The 17,683-nt window shown below is 46.6% G+C and overlaps 1 long non-coding RNA gene across 2 annotated transcripts in view; it reads left to right on the forward strand.

The window, feature by feature from the left end:
* Window positions 1-17,683, forward strand: part of LOC144763146 (uncharacterized) — a 257,891-nt gene that overhangs the window by 119,253 nt on the left and 120,955 nt on the right. For both annotated transcript variants that reach the window (XR_013596167.1, XR_013596166.1), the window contains exon 2: window positions 14,819-14,882. This is a non-coding gene — a long non-coding RNA (uncharacterized LOC144763146). The remainder of the gene's footprint in view (window positions 1-14,818; window positions 14,883-17,683) is intronic.

Consider the following 17,683-nt stretch of genomic DNA (forward strand, 5'->3'; position numbering starts at 1 on the left):
TCAGTAGAATTCAGTTCAAAAGAAGTTGGTCTTCTACAGTGTTAGGTTTCTCACCCCAGTGGAGGCTCTCTAATTATATCACCAGAACGTCCACAACGTTGACACTTCCTCCACTTCAGTTTAACACATTAGAAATGTCCAGGTCTTAGAACCCTGGAAGGTTACCTCCCCTTGACAGAGCAACACCCTCCTCGCAAGAGATCAGTAACCCCAAGATGACAGTTTCAAGTTTCAAACGGAATGTTTCTATAGCTCAATTATCACTTGCACATAGGTAAATAAAATGAGGTCACCGTTTCTTCTTCCCCTCCCCCTCTGTAAAAGAATCTCACACTTCAGCATTCAAGTTTATAACTTTCCGCAATTGCAGGACACTCCCCCAGTACTGTGGAGATTTTTCATAAATGCCTCCCTCTGAGCTTGTTAACCGTAGGCTTGTCTCCGGCTCTCCCGGGCCCTTCCTGACTCAACACGGAGATCCCCAGGAAATAGCGGGTAATGAGGGAGGGTTCTGTCAGGTGATTCCAATAAAGGGCTCAAGAGAACTCCTCCTCCGCTTCTCGTGTGATTCCCTCAGTCAAGCTGTTCTCCTCCCTTAAACCTCCACCTTACTTGATAATGGAGCGGAGGGTGGCGCTGACTCGGTTCCCCTCAGCTCTCCCGCCTCCGCTGCTACTCCGCTCACGAAGCACGCCCTAGACGCCTGGGCTCGCAGGGGGCGGCGTCTGGGCTGAGGCAATCGGGGTTTCCGGCTCCCGGGCAAGACGCACTACTCACTGTCAGGATGCGAGGCAGCGCAGGCGCGGGTGATTAGTGTTCCCGCTTGGCGCCGCCTCACTTGCTTGCTCGCCTGCCCTGACACCGCTTCTGGGCCTGCGCTCTCTCTCCTCACCCTGCCGCACTATTGGAACTGCACAGAGTCGAACGCTCACTTCCTCCTGTGCTCAATGCCGCACAAGCTCCGCTGTCACTCGCCTCTCTACTGCAGCTTCCTGGAGGCGCAGGGCGCCACACCTCGCTCCAATCCGCTTCCACCAAAACGCTGGTAGGTGAAGTTTACCAGGGGAATGTAGGAAGAAGGTCCCCAGCAGGAGCTAGGACAACGGGGGAAAGAGGGGCCAAGGGCTCAAGGGGGGGTCTTCCGCCACAGCCGGGCCAATTTCACAGAAGAAGAAGGCGGTTGGGAGGGTTTGGTCAGGGGCCAGAGGGGGAACGTCTCCCTGAAGTGGTTGTCTATCACACGGACAAACTAACTGCTTCCAGTGCGTCCTCCTCCTCACACCACTGCCTCTCTCCTCCAACTCCCTGTACTACACAAAATGGCTCCCTGACCCTTGCCCTTTTATAGCCAAACCACACAGGGTCCAGTAGGGTCCAGAAAGTTCTGGAAGGCCTAATGTTAACCTATGGGGCAGTCTAGGATGTGGCAGTTGGGGACAGTTGGTGGCCACCATTTTGTGAAACTCAGTAAATCCCTGACAGGAAAGGCACCTAAACTGAGGTGACTGTTTATGAGGGAAAAAGAGCACCTATCCCCCCAGGCCAACACCATAAAAATCTAGTGGACACAAAAATAAATAAAGGCATGAGGGGCAAAAAGGGCACTAAATAAATAATAAATAGGAGGGACTACGCAAAAATTCAGACAGGTCTAACACGCGTCCCCCCCAGCTGAAAGTGGGGAGAGCTACCCAACCCCTTGGGAGTCCTCATCACTAAGGCGGAAATACCTAGAGAGACCGTCTGCATTGGCGTGGTCCACCCCAGGCCGATGTTCCACCCGGAAGTCCATTCCCTGTAGGGAGATGGACCACCTCAACAGCTTGGGATTCTCCCCCTTCATCTGCATTAGCCAACGAAGGGGTCGGTGGTCAGTCTGAACCAGGAAGTGCGAGCCAAACAGGTATGGCCGCAGCTTCTTCAGAGCCCACACCACCGCGAAAGCTTCCCTCTCAATTGCACTCCACTTCTGTTCCTGGGGAAGCAGTCTCCTGGATAAGAAGACTACAGGCTGATCCAGGCCCTCTTCATTCAGTTGCGATAACACTGCCCCAATGCCATGTTCTGATGCATCTGTCTGGACAATGAACTCCTTGGAGAAGTCTGGGGCCCTCAGGACCGGTGCTGCACACATTGCCTGCTTCAGTTTTTCAAAAGCTTGCTGACAAGCTTTCGTCCAAACTACCCGTCGAGGTTGTCTCTTGGAGGTGAGCTCTGTGAGGGGCGCTACAATAGTGCCATACCCCTTCACAAAGCGACGGTAGTATCCTGTGAGGCCCAGGAAAGCTCGGACCTCAGTCTGTGTCTTGGGGGGTTCCCAGGCCATGATTGCCTCAATCTTTGCCTGCAGGGGCTGCACTGTCCCCCTACCCACCAAGTGTCCAAGGTACACAACCGACCCATGCCCAATCTGGCATTTGCTGGCCTTGATTGTCAATCCAGCTTGTTTCAGGGCCTGGAGAACTGCTTGCAAATGTTGCAAATGGTCCTTCCAACTGCTACTGAAGACAGCAATGTCATCCAGGTAAGCAGCGGAGAAACCCTCCATTCCAGAGAGGACCTGATTCACCAGCCGCTGAAATGTGGCAGGGGCATTTTTAAGCCCAAAGGGCATCACGCAAAATTGGAAGTGTCCCTCAGGCATGGAGAAGGCTGACCTTTCCTTCGCTCCATCTGTCAAGGAGATCTGCCAGTACCCTGAAGTGAGGTCAAAGGTACTTAGGTATTGGGCAGCTCCTAGCCGGTCAATTAATTCATCCGCCCTAGGGATCGGATGAGCATCAGTCTTTGTAACTGAGTTCAGTCCCCGGTAATCCACACAGAACCTCAGTTCTGGCGTGGTGCCCGGTGGAGCGGCTTTTGGCACTAGCACCACCGGACTGGACCAAGGGCTGTTGGAAGGTTCTATAACTCCTAGCTCTAGCATCTTGGCAACCTCTCCATGGATGCTAGCCTTCACCTTGTCGGACAGCCGGTAGGTCTTCGACTTCACTGGTGGGCTGTCCCCTGTGTCCACATCATGGGTACACAGGTGAGTCCTTCCCGGGACAAGGGAGAACAACGTACAGTACTGCTCCAGTATCTGGCGGCAGTCCTCCCGCTGTTCAGGAGTTAGAGCGGGAGAGAGAATCACTCCCTCCACTGACCCATCCTTCTCTTGAGACGAGAACAAGTCTGGGAGAGGTTCGCTTTCCGCTTCCTCTCCCCCATCAGTCACAATCATTAAGATGACATCGGGCCTCTCATGGTGGGGTTTGAGTCGGTTGGCATGCAGCACCCGTAGGGGCTGTCGAGGGGTCTTAAGGTCCACCAGGTATGTGGCCTTACCCTTCTTTTCCAACACTTCAAATGGGCCTGTCCAGCGATCCTGAAGGGCACTAAGCTCTCCAGGCTCCATCACCCACACTTTCTGGCCAGGCTCCAATTCCACCTGGTGAGCATTGTGGTCATACCACTCTTTCATGACTGCCTGGCTGGCCTCCAAGTTGTCAGAAGCTTGCTTCCACAACTTCGCCATTTGGCTCCTGAGGCCAGCATGTAGCTCACCACATCCTGGGGGGGTTTCCTGGGAGACTTTTCCCAACCATCCTTCACCAGGCTGAGAGGACCGCGTACAGGGTGCCCATACAGAAGTTCAAAGGGGCAAAAGCCCACTCCCTTCTGTGGCACTTCCCTGTAGGAGAATAGCAAACAGGGTAGGAGGACGTCCCATTTCCTCCGCAGGCTTTCGGGCAGACTTCTGATCATGCCCTTCAAGGTTTTGTTGAACCTCTCAACCAGTCCATTCGACTGGGGGTGATAAGGAGTGGTGAACCGGTAGGTCACTCCACACTCCTTCCACATTGCCCGCATATAAGCTGACATAAAGTTGGTCCCCCTGTCAGACACAACTTCTTTGGGGAAACCCACTCGGGTAAAGATCCCCATTAGGGCCCTAGCCACCCAGGTGCAGTGACTGTCCTCAGAGGAATTGCCTCTGGGTACCGTGTGGCATGATCCACTAGAACCAGGATAAACCTGTGACCAGCTGTTGTTGGTGGATCTAAAGGCCCTACAATGTCGATGCCCACCCTTTCAAAGGGGGTGCTAACGACTGGAAGTGGTTCCAGGGGAGCTTTCAGCTTCACCCCTGTTTTCCCACTGGCCTGGCAGGATACACATGTCCGACAGTAGGTGTTGGACGCCACTTTCATCTGAGGCCAGTAAAAGTGGAGGACAAGCCGAGCAAAGGTCTTGTCCTGACCTAAGTGTCCTGCCAAGGGTATGCCATGAACCAATTCCAGCAGAAAGGCTCGGTATTGTTGCGGGACTACCAAGGCCCTTGATGAACCAGGTAAGGGTACCTTGGGTTCACTGTAGAGGAGTCCATCCTCCCAGTAAATGTGGTAGTGTCCCGTAACATCACCTGCTGCCTGGGCTTCAGCCTGTCGCCTCAGTCCCTCAAGGGTAGGGCACTCCCTTTGCCCCTTACAGAATTCCTCTCCGGTAGGCCCTCCCTCCACATGCCACTCAGCAGGGATGGGTAGGTCCTCCAGCGAGACTACTTCCCCCTCCACGGACTCCTGGTCCACCACCGCAGGTGGCCGATCTGTCACATGGGGTGTGGAAGCCGAAGCAGGCTCTTCCTGTCTTCGGGTCTGTCCCTTTTTGGCAGCGGGTTGGGCCATTGTTCCAGGCTCCAACCCAGGCGAACTCCCTCTCCGGGTAGTCGCAGACCTTGTGCTCACACAGGCCCAGTCAGGTGTACCCAGCATCGCAGAATGCGTCCGGTATTCCACCTCTCTCCAAGCGTTGTGCTCCATATCATTCCCCAGCAGGCAATCAACTGGCACGGCAGGGCTTACAGCAACTCGAAGTGAACCCACTCAAAGGGAACCTCAGCCACGGGATAGTGGCCCATTCTGCCGTCAGCCATTGCGGCGGGGTGGAGTACATTGGGAACCACCTGCTCTGGAGACACCAGTTGACTTCTCACCATAGTCATACTGGCTCCTGTATCTCTCAGAGCCTCCCCTCTCTGGCCATTGATGGTGATCCATTGCCCATACTTAACAGTATTTGGGGGCACCTGGATCTTAGGAACCATCTCCCGTTCTCCCAGGGACACTAAGGTGACACCCGCCCATTCACCCCCCTTATCTAAGGGCAACTCCTCCCCGAGCGCTACACTAGCTACTCCCGGTGGTTTTCCTCCAGTGGGAGGGGGTGGTCTCTTTGGGCATCTGACATCTCCCTTATAATGTCCAATACCACCACACTCAAAGCAGTGGAGAACCCTTGGCTGCTGGCTTTGGCCAGGATTGGGGTTTCTGGGCGGGTTTGCCTTAGGGGTGAAACCTGTTCCCTTTCCCTGGAAATTGTTTTGGGGACCTTTAGAGAACTCTCGCTTTTTATCTCCCCCCTCCTTCTTCTGGGGGGCGCCCTGTCCGGCCTTTTGGGAATCCCCTCCAGTCCCCTTTGAGGACACCCGGGTACTTGCCCAGATGTCCGCCTCCTCTGCAAGCTTCCGGGGATTGGTCAGCTTGCTGTCCACCAGGTGTTGGCGCAGCTCGGGAAAGCATTTCTCGAGGAGGTGCTCTTTCAAAAATAGATCATACAACCCCTCATAATCCTTCACCTCACTGCCCTTTACCCAGCCCTCTAATGCCTTTCTTGCATAATCAAGGAAGTCCACCCAGTTCTGGGTGCTTAACTTGTGGCTCCCCCTGAACTTCTGGCGATACCTTTCTGGGGTAAGCCCAAACTTCCTTACCAAGGCTAACTTCATGGTGGGGTAGTTGGTTTGCTCCTCTGATTCCAAGGCCAGCAAGGTGTCCCGACCAGTAGGAGGCATGTGCTTATACAACCCACCCCCCCAGTGCTTCTCCTGGATCCCATGGGCTCTTAAGGAGACCTCATAGGCTGCCAGCCACTTGGCTATATCATCCCCCTGACTATAGCTGGCAATTATATCCTTAGGCAGGTAGGGTCTGGACTCCCTGGTTGGTTCTCTGGTTTCGCTGCCACCATTTGGAGTTGGAAAGGGTCCCCGTTGCAGGGCCTGGAGTTCTAACTCCTTTAGTTTGAATTCATGAGCAATTCTCCGCTCTTCCTTCTCCTGTTCTAACCTCCTCCCCTCCCTCTTTTCTTCCAACTCCATTTTTGCTATTTCCCACCTTAACAGTCTATCCTCTCTCCTGTCAGCTAACTCGGTTTCTGACAACCCTCTCGATGACACACTGCTGCCCTCCCGTGAGGTTGCCTTGGGGCTGATTGACATCTCACCCACCCCCGGGGAACATTCCGCAGTCCTATCAATGACAGTACCTCTGTCCGATTCCTCCTCTTCCACCGTTCCCTCCTCATTGCGCGCTTCCACCCAAGCCCTCAAACTGGTCTGGAGTTCCCCCTTCTTGGCACCACGCTTAAAGAACACTCCCAATTGTTGACAGATATCTTTTAGCTGGGCCAATGAATAAGTGTCCAGTTTTTCCAGTGCAAATTCCATTTTGCAAAAGGGCAACACAAGGTTAAGCACACAAAAAGAATAGAGTGGCAAGGGCAACCTGAAGCTACCTCCACCCTACTACCAGGAAAATTTGGAAAAACAAAAGTAAAAATTAGGAGGGCCGCTAGGAGAAAACTCTAGGTGTAGGCTAGTGGATTACACTAAATTACTACAGAGTAGTTGCAACTACAGTCAAGATCCCACCGCTAGACACCAACTTGTTGGAACCTAAATATGTCAGGTCACCTAGGGTAGCCTGGCCTAGGGTAAGGCAAAATCAACAGAGGCACATGTGTAAAGGTTGCAAACCACCCAGCAGTAATCTAATGCAATATCACTCAAAAATGACACTACACCAATGTTTGTGTAAAAATACGAGCTTGGTTTATAAAAATATTTTATCTACTCTTCAGTCATTTTACATCTCAATATACTGTACAAATTGGTCAGAAGATTCCAGTTGACATATAACCTCAGTAGAATTCAGTTCAAAAGAAGTTGGTCTTCTACAGTGTTAGGTTTCTCACCCCAGTGGAGGCTCTCTAATTATATCACCAGAACGTCCACAACGTTGACACTTCCTCCACTTCAGTTTAACACATTAGAAATGTCCAGGTCTTAGAACCCTGGAAGGTTACCTCCCCTTGACAGAGCAACACCCTCCTCGCAAGAGATCAGTAACCCCAAGATGACAGTTTCAAGTTTCAAATGGAATGTTTCTATAGCTCAATTATCACTTGCACATAGGTAAATAAAATGAGGTCACCGTTTCTTCTTCCCCTCCCCCTCTGTAAAAGAATCTCACACTTCAGCATTCAAGTTTATAACTTTCCGCAATTGCAGGACACTCCCCCAGTACTGTGGAGATTTTTCATAAATGCCTCCCTCTGAGCTTGTTAACCGTAGGCTTGTCTCCAGCTCTCCCGGGCCCTTCCTGACTCAACACGGAGATCCCCAGGATATAGCGGGTAATGAGGGAGGGTTCTGTCAGGTGATTCCAATAAAGGGCTCAAGAGAATTCCTCCTCCGCTTCTCGTGTGATCCCCTCAGTCAAGCTGTTCTCCTCCCTTAAACCTCCACCTTACTTGATAATGGAGCGGAGGGTGGCGCTGACTCGGTTCCCCTCAGCTCTCCCGCCTCCGCTGCTACTCCGCTCACGAAGCACGCCCTAGACGCCTGGGCTCGCAGGGGGCGGCGTCTGGGCTGAGGCAATCGGGGTTTCCGGCTCCCGGGCAAGACGCACTACTCACTGTCAGGATGCGAGGCAGCGCAGGCGCGGGTGATTAGTGTTCCCGCTTGGCGCCGCCTCACTTGCTTGCTCGCCTGCCCTGACACCGCTTCTGGGCCTGCGCTCTCTCTCCTCACCCTGCCGCACTATTGGAACTGCACAGAGTCGAACGCTCACTTCCTCCTGTGCTCAATGCCGCACAAGCTCCGCTGTCACTCGCCTCTCTACTGCAGCTTCCTGGAGGTGCAGGGCGCCACACCTCGCTCCAATCCGCTTCCACCAAAACGCTGGTAGGTGAAGTTTACCAGGGGAATGTAGGAAGAAGGTCCCCAGCAGGAGCTAGGACAACGGGGGAAAGAGGGGCCAAGGGCTCAAGGGGGGGTCTTCCGCCACAGCCGGGCCAATTTTACAGAAGAAGAAGGCGGTTGGGAGGGTTTGGTCAGGGGCCAGAGGGGGAACGTCTCCCTGAAGTGGTTGTCTATCACACGGACAAACTAACTGCTTCCAGTGCGTCCTCCTCCTCACACCACTGCCTCTCTCCTCCCTGTACTACACAAAATGGCTCCCTGACCCTTGCCCTTTTATAGCCAAACCACACAGGGTCCAGTAGGGTCCAGAAAAGGCCTAATGTTAACCTATGGGGCAGTCTAGGATGTGGCAGTTGGGGACAGTTGGTGGCCACCATTTTGTGAAACTCAGTAAATCCCTGACAGGAAAGGCACCTAAACTGAGGTGACTGTTTATGAGGGAAAAAGAGCACCTATCCCCCCAGGCCAACACCATAAAAATCTAGTGGACACAAAAATAAATAAAGGCATGAGGGGCAAAAAGGGGACTAAATAAATAATAAATTGGAGGGACTACGCAAAAAGTCAGACAGGTCTAACAGGTAGCAAATGGTTTGGGCAACCTCAGAAAATGACAACTCTGACCCCCTACAAGTCGTGGTTACAGATGTAGAATCCTTTCGCTCAGCCATTTGTGCTCCCTCAGATGTATACAAGAAATATACAAAAGGGTGTTTTCAATATTTATTGAACCATCGAGATTCTTGTATAAAATATATGCGCTTCGATGATTAATAGACAGAAGCAGATAAATGTGATTAGTAATATAAGGACAGTGAAAAGAATTAAAGATTCCACGATCATGCTTATGAAGTGTATATATGCCAGCATATAAATAATGGGTGTAGTGTACTCCTACTTGTGCATGCCTTAATCTAGAAGTCTAGGGTGGGTGTTCTACCAAGAATCCCTTACTGGATGATCTGAATCCCCATTACATGAAGGCAAGGTATGTAGGTCCCCGTCTTGGTCAAAGGTAGGACATCCTTCCTTGCAGAGGGTAAACAGTAATCCGCTGTGCTGAAGGGCCAACGATCGTGATGACCTCGCAATTACAGCAGATTTCTCCTCTCCTTTTAGCACGGCAATGCACATGAATTTATAACAATAGCATTCATGCTTCCGTGTCGAGGCTTACATTGTTTATTGTCTCTCTGATAGCGCCGACACCTTATGGACTAATACTAAACTACAACATTAGCACAATGTATGTTCAGGCCCTGTACCAAATGTTCAAGGAGTCGTGATTTGTATTTACGGAGGGAATTGTAAGCAATGTGGAATCAGAAAAGCTAATCCTGCACTGTCACGTAAACAAATGTGGGTCAAAAGTCAGCGTGTGAAAAAAGAAGGCCTAACCTAGCCATGTGACAAGGACTTGGGTCTCAAGGTATTCAGCATTCTAGTCTGTTAGAGTCCAGGAGCAAATCAAATGACATCTAGAAGTTTCTTATTTTTGCCCCTCGCTAGCTACATAGAGCCATTTTTTACAGCTACTCTACAATGGTGAAAATCTCTGTCAACAGATGTTTGCTGCCTTCCATACCTTCTTGCCTTTTGAAGAGTTATATTTTCTATAATGGCCTTCTTATGCAAAAGCATCTATTAATAAATCGTTGTGACTTTCCTCTAAGTTTTTAATTTTAAAATTGAGTTTTTTGGGGGTTTTCCCATACATATTTATAGATGTTCTCATATCTGTTACTTTGTGTCCAGGGAAAATGTGTCCACTTGCCTTCAGGATACTGTGTGAGTTGTGTGTTCATGAATAAAGATTAAAAAGCTACAACTATCTAACACATTGTTGTGGCCGATGATATTTTGGTAGAAAATATTTTGGCCCACATATTTATGTCAGAGGATGTTCTGCTTCCAAACCTGCTTTGAGGGCCCCTTTGGTCCCATTTCTAATTGTATTTGTCCTGCGCCAGGTGGGAGGATTTCTCTCTTCCTGTCACTGCTCCTGTTGCCATGGAGATGACAGCACAGCAGATGGTCATTATGACATCAGTGTTTCAGACAAGGGGGGACTTCCTGGCCTTTAAGCCTTACTTATTCATGAAGCTTTTATGCCTAGAGTCAGTGTAAGGTTAAAAACACTGTGCAGCATATTTATGAACCCCCTGTACCACCATAAATTAAATGAAATGAAAAATAGATTCATAAAGCGCTCTAATACCCTGAGGTTTTAGTTGTGTGTTCATGAATAAAGATTAAAAAGCTACAACTATCTAACACATTGTTGTGGCCGATGATATTTTGGTAGAAAATATTTTGGCCCACATATTTATGTCAGAGGATGTTCTGCTTCCAAACCTGCTTTGAGGGCCCCTTTGGTCCCATTTCTAATTGTATTTGTCCTGCGCCAGGTGGGAGGATTTCTCTCTTCCTGTCACTGCTCCTGTTGCCATGGAGATGACAGCACAGCAGATGGTCATTATGACATCAGTGTTTCAGACAAGGGGGGACTTCCTGGCCTTTAAGCCTTACTTATTCATGAAGCTTTTATGCCTAGAGTCAGTGTAAGGTTAAAAACACTGTGCAGCATATTTATGAACCCCCTGTACCACCATAAATTAAATGAAATGAAAAATAGATTCATAAAGCGCTCTAATACCCTGAGGTTTTAGGCTCTAAGCTCAGAACAGATCGCTAAGAAGGCGTAAGAGAAGACTTAATGATGAAAAAAACAGGTTTTTGGTGCTTTCCTGAATGACAGCAGATCAGTGTTTTTTTCAGTTCAATAGGAAGAGAATTCCAGAGACATGAGGTGCTGGTTATAAAACTCCTTCCTCTCCATTGGTATTTAGAAACCTGGGAACCACCAGACTAAAGGTTGAAGCAGAGCTGAGTGGTCTGGAGGGGGTGTACCAGCAGAAACGCATCCTTAAAAAGTCAGGGCCCTGTCCATGTAATGCCCGAAGGGAATGAGGAGGGCCTTAAAATTGATCCGTTTATTGGCAGGGAGTCAATGTAGGTGTTTGAAGTGCTGAAGAGAGTGATTGGCGTTTAGGAATGCCCAAAATGAGTCGGCCTGCTGTATTTTGTAAGCTCTGGATTTTGTTTCAACCTTTTTTCCGAAGATTGACAAACAGAACATTGCAATAGTCTATTTTTGAGAGAACAAGGGATGTGGTCACTGTTTTCTGCAGAGTTTTTGGAATGAAAGAGAAAACTTTCTTGAGAAGTTTGATGATAACAAATGAGACCGAGTTGATGGAGTTCATGTGGCCCTCAAAAGAAAGTTTACTACTGAAAAACACTCAGAGGTTCTTTACTTTGAAGGAGGGAGTATGACATGTCCCAGACTCTGTCGGCCACCAAGAAGAGGACCTCAGGGAGGAATTTCTACTGAAGAGTAGAACCTCCGTAGGATCACTTTTTTTGACGCTGTTGCGGTGTAAATCAAAAATTCATCTTTATGATGCCACGCAAAGTCACGTTGCATGGCTCTGAATGGCCTTATAGATATGGAGTAAGGCAAAGCAGTGCAAATCACTGTGTTGCCTTACTCTGTGTTAGGGGGGCATTGCGGTTTGTGTTTCCATTCAACACCCATGGATGTTGATGATTTCCCAGATTTACAAAACCATGTAAACCTGGGGATGTGCCCAAACCTTATGCCCCCCCACCCCCCCAGAGAAGTCGTAAAGAGGAGAAATAACTTTATTTCTCCTACATTTTCCTCTTTCCAAGTGTGCTGCATTCTTTATTACGATTTTTATACTGAATGAATACTTTACATATTGCCTGTAAGATCAGCCTGTCTGCTCTGTGCCATAGCTACCAGAGGACTGAGCTCAAGTTTATTTAGTGACTTTAGCACTGACAAGGATTGTGGTTAATACTGGAGCTGGATTCTTATTAATACAACTAATACTCAAATATCTTGCAACTACAGACTGTGACAGTGGGGCCTCACTATGATTATGGCTTTTTAGTTTTCAATCAGGAAGTGTCAGAAGATTGACTATAGGAAACGTAGCTTGTGAAGGCCTAGTATTCCTACCGGCATCGCTTTTTGACCCTTCAGCATCTGCTCTTTCTTTCTTTGTGAAGCAGAATTCAATCACTCCTATAGAATGTGAACTGGGTTTGGACCGTCAGAAAACTGGTTAATTTTACCCTACTGATGATGCATTGTTGTCATAGTAATCTTGAACAGTCCTAGCAGAACCGCAGGTTCAGACGTTTGGTGTCTGTGCTTGGCTGATGAGTCAATAGGGTGAAGCTACCATCTGTGGGGTTATGACTTAAAGCATCTAAGTCAGAGGAATTCTCCCTAAATCATAACAATACCACATTGTTATTGGCATCTCGGATGGCCTGGGAACCCCTTCTGGGCTTGTGATGAGAGCCTCATCTATGGGAACTGCAGGATTGATGGAAGGTGTTAGATCTATCTAGACTAGTGTACAGCACGTTCATGAGGCACTTGGTGCTACATCTTTTGTAGAATAACTGATGCCGAGCCAGAGTTTTGTAAGTAGCAGAGAAACTACCTTGCGGCTTGCCACTCCTTGTTAAAATGCACATCTGCACACATTTATCTTTTTTTGTAATTTTCCCATTCAACATTGATTCTTGCCTTCTTAGAATGGCAAATAAAAAATTAACTCTGCTTCATGCCATATACAGTCACATGCGTGGTGATGCATGCACACATACATCATCACACTAGGTTGCCATAGTGTCATTATGCAGACATGCACATTTCTGATGCATGCATGCATACACACCATTGAGTTTTTTCTTTTTTTTTATATAATGCACAGTAGGAGGAAAAGCATTTCCCGCTCTTTTTTCATGCATTGGGTGGCAAATCATAGGAGCTGTTTATTTTGCCAATATTTGTTAAGTAGAAAAGTTGGTATATAGCTAGGCCAGTGCTGTAGAGAAGACAGCAAGGTTGTTTCTCTTCCGTGTACGGGATTCCATGACTGATGGGTAACCGTAGACATGCCTGGGGTTCAAGATATTCAGCATTCTACTCTATTACATTCTAGGAGCAAATCAAATGACATCTAGAAGTTTCTTAGTGTTTCTACTAGGCTATTTGCAAAGAGCCAATCTTTACAGCAGCTTCACAATGGTGCAAATCTTTGTCAACAGATATTTTCCATCTCCCATGACTTCTGGCATTTTGAAGAGGTAGATTGGCTAAAATGACCTTCTAATGATAGAGCTTCTATCAATTAACTGTTGTAATTTTCCTCAGTTTTTAATTTTGAAATTGTGTTTTCTCTTAGTTTTTTCCATGCGAAATATTTATTGATGTTCTCATATCTTTTACTTTGTGTCTAGTGAAGTTGTCCGCTTGATCTTTGGATAGTGTGCGGGTAGTGTCTACTTAAATAAAAATGTAAAAACGAGAACTATCTAACACAGTGCTATGGGTTTGTATATTTAATATAACTATTGCCCAACATAAATACCATATCCTAAATATCGAAATGGTTTTCCATTGGGTGCAGTATTTTATATTGTTAACTCCAAAGGGCCGATATTTTGGTAGAAGACATTTTGGGGCACATGCATCAAAGGAAATTGCATTCGCAAATGGTGCGAATCGCAAAATTCGGCCGTTTGCGAATGCAATTTCCATTTTTGGGATGCATTAACATTTTTGTAATTTTCGCAATTTAAGAAGTCGCAAAATTGCGATTTCTTAAATTCCGATTGCATTTAAGGAATCTCAAATTGAGATTCCTTAAATGGAATGCATGAAACTCTAAAAATTTACGAGTTCGCAAATAAGGGGAGAAAATTACCATGAAGTTGACCTTCATGGTAATTTGCGAAAACTTTGAAAAATGCACTAAAGTGCATTTTTCAAAGTTCCATTTTACACACACACATGCCCTTTGAGTGTGCAAAATGTACTTCTAAACAGATTTCAGTGGTGCAACAGGGTGTCCTTTGGACACCCCTGCACCCTTGAAATTGCATTCTTAATTTGCGAATTTCTAATGGTGAATTGCAAATTAAGAATGTCTTTCCATTCATTCCTATGGTCCTCTAGGCCCATAGGAATGGATGGGGAGGTATTCCTTAATTGCAATTCTCAATTAGAGAATCGCAATTAAGGAATTTTAAGAAATCGCTATTTTTATAGCGATTTCTTGATGCATTGCAGTTTGCAATTCCTTAATTGCGATTCCTTATTTTTCACAATTAAGGAATCGCAAATTGCAATATTGATGCATGTGCCCCCAAGGACTCAATATTTTTGTCAGAGGATGTTCTGCTACCAAACATGTGATGGGATCTCCATTGGTCCCCTTTCCTATTGTATTTGTCTTGCGCCAGGTGGGAGGATTATTCTGTTCCAGTTGCTGCTCTGGTTGCCATGGAGATGACAGCACATAAGAGGGTCATTATGGCATCAGTGTTTCAGGCAAGAGGGGGACTTCATAGCCCTTAAGCCTTACTTATTCATTGAGCTTTTGTGCTTAGAGTCTGTGCCAGGTTCAAGGCACTGTGTCTTTAGACATGTTCTATGCTCAAAACTCAAGAGCAAATAGCTCAACCGTTCTATGCAAGCCAGAACTTCCTGTCATTCGCTGCTAGTCTCCTCAACGCATCATCATGATGGGCCTGGCCCTTCGTGGTCTGTATGAGGCATCAACGGAGACTCAGAGAGGAAGTCTCAGGGTATGTATAAGCCCCCTTTCCCTCCCCTACTATAACAGGGACCTTCCAGGCCATTCCTCACTTATGCTCATATATGTTCCCTTTCTATTTTTTTCTCACTAGTATTGCCACAAGAAAAGGAAGAAGAAGAAAAAAACCTGTTCAGCGCTGAAGGATGCCCAAGATGGTAAATAATTATTGTTAAAATCCGTGGTGGAGGGTGTTTCCTCAATTTTCTAACGTTGTCTCACAGATAGTTTTAGAGAAACACAGGATCTCAAGAAGCCTGTAAGAGGTTTCACCATTTGTTAACAATTTATGGTTATCAGAAGTTATATATGCTAAGCTGTAGATCATCACGGTTTAATCTTGTTTTGGGTTGCTCATTTGAAAGGGTCCAGTCCTGCTGTGTCTGTCTTCCACAGCACAGTGCCCTGACAGCACCGGTTTTCACATCTGATAATACTCATGGCTGCTCTGGTTGATGGGCTGGGTTGTCCAATAAACTGAGTAAGCTTGTCGTGTGCAGCATTATGAGCTGAGTCACCTCTGAGTTCTCCACGCTAACTGCATCAGGCTACTGATACTAGTATACATATCTTGACTTTAGATACAGTTAATATGGACTTGAAGAAATTGATTCATACGAATTTCCTCAAGGAAAGACGATTAGGCGAAGATCCCTTGTTGCCCTGAAAAGAATTCCCAAGTCTTGCTACACCTGTGAATGACTTGATTCAGCATTTATGAGTTTTGAAAACCATTGGGCAGCATGGTAATCACCGTTTGAATATTTATCAGTTATTTTCTAGTAAGGCAGTCGGGTGTCATAATGTGCATGTAACAAAAAGGTGTTGCCACAATTTATTACAAACAGCTAGGGAGGTCACATAACACCCCGCTCCGAACCTCTATTAATGTCTGATTTGAGTACTCCCTTCCTCAATTGCCTCACTTGAAAGAGCAGTCCAGCTACTACCTACAGCAACACCCCAGTCAGAGCCTATTCTTTTAATGTTAAAAATAGTTTATAAAAAGAGCACATTTGTATTTACTTATGTCATATTTTAATAAAATGCTAATTATTAGAATGCAGTCTATACATGACTTTTAATAATAATTATTAATGCATAATATTTTTTTCCTTTATGTGGGAATGTGTTTTTAATTTCAACTTCAGAAAAATAATGTCAATTCAATTAATATTTACATTAATTTAAGAAGTATTGTAGAATTAATGCATGTCTTCTTTAGTTCTACAATGATAATACATACAAATTATTTTCCGTGAATATTTAACATCAACATATTTTTCATGCTTTTTTTTCGCTTCATATAAATATTTTAACCTTTTAATTTTCTGACTTTATGGCTCAACCAGAAGTTATTACACACTACCTTCTCTCAACATCCAAGAGCATGCTTTAACACTTGCACTCTTCCTGTTTAAGGCACCTTCAAAGGAGAAAACATAATTCAGAATAGTTTTATTTTTTAGTCTCTGCTTAGCTGCTTGAGTAGCATTCAAACCAGCAATAGTTGTACTTTCGTATGTGATGTTTCGATGTCGAGGCTTCTTCGAATGAAATGTCATCTCTTTTTTCTAACTGTGTTCTACCCAACCAAGATGAGTTACCGCTCAAGACACTCAAGGCATGATGAATAACATTTTGCACATTGGAACAGTTTAGATCAGGGAAGTGGACAAGTCAGATAGATCTGTAGCATCTGGATAAGGGCTGACTCTAATGGCTGTGCCAGGTGGGTGGGGCTGGGACGCAGGGCTGGTTGCAGACTGTTCATAAAGGGGGTGGTGATGGACAGAGCATCTGAATTAAGCAGAACACTCCTACCCAGTCAAGAGATCAGGGCTTGATCCATCACCGTTTTTTAGCTCACTGCACCATCCCAGTTCAGAACCTGGCTTCATGCAAATTAGTCTGTCCCTGGCCCAGTGCAGCATGGGAACAGGGCAGACCAAACTACCAAGCCAATTCTTTACTGGAAAGGAAACAAGCATCCGGGGACCGGTTTCTGGCATTACAGCCGTCTTCGGCCCGGCTTGTTTGAATCCTGATGGTGCAGTGAGCAAGGGACTCATGTCTGAGCATACCCTTCCACTCCTATAGTGGCCAAAACGATTCATAAAGGGGGTGGTGATGGACAGAGCATCTGAATTAAGCAGAACACTCCTACCCAGTCAAGAGATCAGGGCTTGATCCATCACCGTTTTTTAGCTCACTGCACCATCCCAGTTCAGAACCTGGCTACATGCAAATTAGTCTGTCCCTGGCCCAGTGCATCATGGGAACAGGGCAGACCAAACTACCAAGCCAATTCTTTACTGGAAAGGAAACAAGCTTCCGGGGACCGGTTTCTGGCATTACAGCCGTCTTCGGCCCGGCTTGCTTGAATCCTGATGGTGCAGTGAGCAAGGGACTCATGTCGGAAGTCACCACTAACTATCTCTGGATGACAGATTTCACCCAACAGGAATGTTACAGAGAAAGGCCAAATAAGTGGGCTATCATTCTTGTGAGAGTTCTTTGAAAGTTACCCTTTCTGAAGTGTCACTCTGAATTTTTTGCCCCTATGCTGAACCTTATTTTTCCGGATGTACAACTCTGTGCACTTTACCCTTTGTACTCCCACGTTCAATATGATGAAATTTGTATACCCCTAATTGCCATATTTAAATTATCTATGAGTCCCTGGTATCTGGTAGAAAGTTATCCAGGGCCTTTAAATGATATGTCACTAATGGACTGCAGTCCATTGACCATCCACTGCAGTCGCAGAGCAAACATGACTGCAAGCATACCATTGTAGCATGGCTTTGCAGTTTCAAAACGCAAATCCGACCTTTCAAAATAACCCTTTTTTACAGGTCGAAACCTTTTAAGTATTTTTAAGTCACCCCTAGGAAGGCCTTATTGCCCATAAGACAGGGTGCATGGTACTTAAAAGAAGGGCATGTAAACGTCTAAT

The sequence above is a fragment of the Lissotriton helveticus genome, chromosome 6 (assembly GCF_964261635.1).
Source record: "Lissotriton helveticus chromosome 6, aLisHel1.1, whole genome shotgun sequence".
Classification (NCBI taxonomy): Eukaryota; Metazoa; Chordata; class Amphibia; order Caudata; family Salamandridae; genus Lissotriton; species Lissotriton helveticus.